Raw genomic sequence first — 4088 nt, 5'->3', positions numbered from 1 at the left:
CCTGGGGGTGGGAATGTTGTACCAGAGGCTCCCATGGTGGGGTATCTGGCTTTGGAGACACGCTGCTCCTTTTGCTAGGAGAGACAGTTGAAGATTCAGTATAAATCACAGATGTCAGCAGCACCAGGAGCACTTTAAAGGCCTCACTGGAGCAATCCCATGGGGAGTTACTGTCCAAGCAAGGCTGAAGTTCCCTGGCAATCCAACACCCACCATTTCCCTCTGGCATGGCCTTCACCACGTAACAAGGGCACGGTGCTGCTTTAACCTGTCTCTTCCAAATCAAAATTCTAGCCAAAGGGTGCCAATGAATAGCTCTCACAACAAATGAACCAGTCAGGAAGAGTCAGTGTGCAGCTTTCATTGCTGTTACCTGGCCAAGCTGGAGACAAGAGGGGACACTCCAACTCCCAAGACAAGAGGGGACACTCCAACTCCCACATTACTGCCAGTGAGAATGCCAAAGCCAGTGCCAGTGAGGCAGCCTGCTCCTCCAGGAGCTGCCCCTGCAGCTCCTCTGCATGCTGTGCTAACACTCACCATCAGGCAGGGCTCCACACACCACAACCCACCTCCTCCTGCTCACCTCCACCCCACCGACAGCAACCAGCTCTGCCACAGCAGCCTCTCTCCCTCCTCTATCCCAAAACAACTCCAGCCAGCCCCGTTGGGATCAGCCAGCTGAGCAGTCACCTTGTGGCAAGAAATATTTGGCCCTTGACCATCCAAGCAGTTAAGAGAGCACAGAGATGCCATCCTCCAGCAAAGCCAGCTCTGGGGCGAGCAGCACAGGCAGCAACAAAGCCATGAAAAGACCCTTTGCAGCACTGCCAAGCTCTGGCCCAAGCAAGGAGAGGAGGCAAGTCCCACACCCTGCCACAGACTCATTTTCAAGGTGTCCTTTCTTCAGGTGAACAGGTCCAAAAACATCCAGAGACTGAACTGAGAGCCACTGGTGTGGTGAGAGCCCCTGCAGTGGACCTGTGACCCCCCTGGAAAGAGCTCCTTTGGCTGTCCCCAGCCCTCTGCTGGGAGAGCCCAGCTCCCTCCTGGACCTTCCTCCACCCTGTCACAGTGAGCCTGGCATGCCAGCCCTTTCACCAACAGCCCTCCTCATCCTCCAGTTCATCCTGGGAGGTCTCAGGCTCCTTCCACAAGTGCTCTGCAAACCTCCTGCCCACCTCAGCAGCTACCAGTCCTCAGGAACAGCTCGTGCTGCTCCAGACCACCAGGATGGGTTCTCACTCCAGGTGAGGTGAACACAACCCCCTGAGCTGTAACAGTGCTGCTGGCTCCTGCACCTCATCCCCAAGAGCTGATCAAGGAGCTGTCAATCCTCATTCCTCCTCCTCCTCACAGAAAGCTTTGAATCAAGATCCACTTCTCCAGCCAGAATTACTGAATTACTCCCCAGTCCCTCTGCCCTTGAAGAAAAGAGCCCACAAATAGTTCTGAATGCATCCCAACACCTCCTACACACAGAACTGTTCCCTCTCTGCGTCACAAACAGCTCTGCAGCATTACCACAGGACACGTTCTGTATCTTTCATCCCACTGCCTTTGTGGGGCTCCTCTGAGAAAGCAAGGAGAAGATTCTGAGTGACTGGAATGGAGAGCAGCAGAGGACTCACCGTGTGCCTCTCCAGCCACTGAGCTTCAGAGAGGAAGGGCCGGAGTCAGCCCAGGGTTCACCTATTTTATTTATCTATTTACACAGGGTTTACATATTTTATGCTCATTTTCTGCTAGGTGGGGTGTAGGATGCTCTGAAGCATCTGCACTTGTACGTAGGCACACACACACACTTCCCAACAATTAGAAGTCAGAGGAAATTTTGCTGCCTCCCTGACGCCAGGATCCCAAAGAAAACCAGATCAGCAGCAGCTCCCTGGTAACCCTGAAGTCACTTCTCCAGGTAACAAGGTCCTGGAGCCACCAAGCAGGTCACCCCCCCAGCCCATAAACACTCACTGACTCTACAAACTACAGCTACTTATAATTTTTGATGCATTCACATTTTTTTGTCTCACTACCTATAAAACACAATAACAAACCACTGCCCATCCATTTGGAAGTTATTTTGGGATTTCTGTAATGTTTATTCTTAACATTCTTAATTAACAGCCTGTCCAGTGCCAGGTAGAGACAAGGCTCATTAAATGGAAGCTGCAGCATCTTCAGCCCATTTGTCTCTTGCCTGGCCACAGGGAAAAGACTCCTGGCAGTTCTGGGTATAAAATCACAATTATCAGCACACAAAAGCTACTGAGACACTATCTGCTGAGTTAAGGGGTAAAGTGTCGCTCTGAACGAGCCTGAGAAGCCAGTTCCCAAGACCAAGAGACAAGGAAGGAGTGGCTCTTGCCCTGGCTGGGTAGCTGCCATGTGCTGGGGCAAATCAGGTCTTTTCCTCTGGGGTTAATCAAACGCTGAGCTCCATCAGAGCCCACACACCTCCCTGTCTGCACCACGGCCTCAGCTGCGGGGGAGAGGCAGCAGAGCCCCACAGCACCCTCCAGCTCCCAGTGGCTCCTCAGCCACCCCCTGCCCCGGGGGAACACGCCACGGGGCACAGCAGGACCCTCACTCTGAGGGGCTCCTTCCAGCCCAGCCACGGGGGTGCCCCGGGATACCCCCCCAGCCCCTGCTGGGAGCAGGGCTGCAGCGAGCCACGCCGAGAAATCCAGGGTGGGAAATGGAGCACAAAGCAGAACGTGGCTCAAAACAAAGGAGGGGAATTTGGGTCAGCAGAAATTACCATAGTGGCTTGATGGCCGTGCAGTGGCAAGGCAAAGGGTGTGCCTGCAAAGAAGAGTGTTAGGAACAAGATGTGTCCCATTTGGAGCTCATTAGAAGAGGCCTCTCTAGCCAGGCACCAGATCCTGCACAAATCCAGGCAGAAGACAGTCCCCAGCTGATCTGCTCCCACCAACACGTCTCTCCCAAAATCCTGCACTAGTTTCAGCCTTGCCAAAGCCAAGAGAAAACACTGCCAGCTTTCCACGGCCAAAGGGAAGGAAGGATCAGCTGTCCCTGCAGCCAGAAATCTGATGGGACACCACCTCCTGCTCTGCCTCCACCCCACACAGCTTCTGCTCACTCTTCTTCCCCTGCAGGACCTGGACAACACGTGAAGGGCTCAGACTCTGGCTCTGCTGGAGCACGTGTAACCCACCAGAGCCCCGGGCACAACCGAGCCACTGGGGATTTCCACAGGGGAAGAACTGAGCTGCCCAGACAAACCGAGGTGGCACTCGATGGCACAATAAACCTCCCAGCAGCACCCCGAGGGGATCCTGTTTGCCACACGATTTCCTGCGCCCTGCTTTCCCTTCATAACCCAGAGGGAAACCACAGACCACACTGACAACCTACAAGCCTCTCGATTAGGAGCCAGAGGGCAGAGAAGGGAACGCCTCGCAGGGGACACCCCACCTCCCCCAGCGACAGCTCAGGAGAGCTCCAGACCCACGTGCTGCGGCCGTGATGGGACAGCACATCCCACCACAGGGACCTCAGTGCCCGGATCTCTCCACCCTCAGTCTCCTCAGCCACCTTTGGTGACACCTTGAGTGCAGCCCTGGCAAACGTGAACCCTTCGGGCTCCTCTGCCGGGTGTCCCGGGACTGAAACTGCCCGGGAAGAGACACAGCACCAGGCTCTGCTCCCTCCCCAGCACCTGGGCATGCTGCACACCCCACAGCAGCCAGGTGACCCTGGGCACACTGTGCACCCTAGAGGGGCCAGGAGATGCCCCTGGGCATGCTACAGACACTATAGGAGCCAGGAGATGAACCCAAACATGCTGCACACCGTACGGGAGCCAGGAGATGAGCCTGGATACGCTGTGCACCCCACAGGAGCCAGGAGATGAACTTGGGCACGCCACACACGCTACAGGAGCGCGGCGAATTGAGCATGCTGCGTCCTGAACATGCTGTACAGGCGGCAGGAGCCAGGGGATGAACGCGGACATGCCACACACGCTCTAGGAGCCCGATGAGCGGGGACACGGTGCAGGAGCCGCACGGGAACTCGGTACGCGGCCCGCACGCCACAGGAGCGGGCCCCTCAGAGCATGCCCCGGC

This window comes from Merops nubicus, unplaced genomic scaffold (assembly GCF_000691845.1).
Source record: "Merops nubicus isolate BGI_N331 unplaced genomic scaffold, ASM69184v1 scaffold14502, whole genome shotgun sequence".
NCBI lineage: Eukaryota > Metazoa > Chordata > Aves > Coraciiformes > Meropidae > Merops > Merops nubicus.
This window is presented reverse-complemented; position numbering follows the sequence as displayed.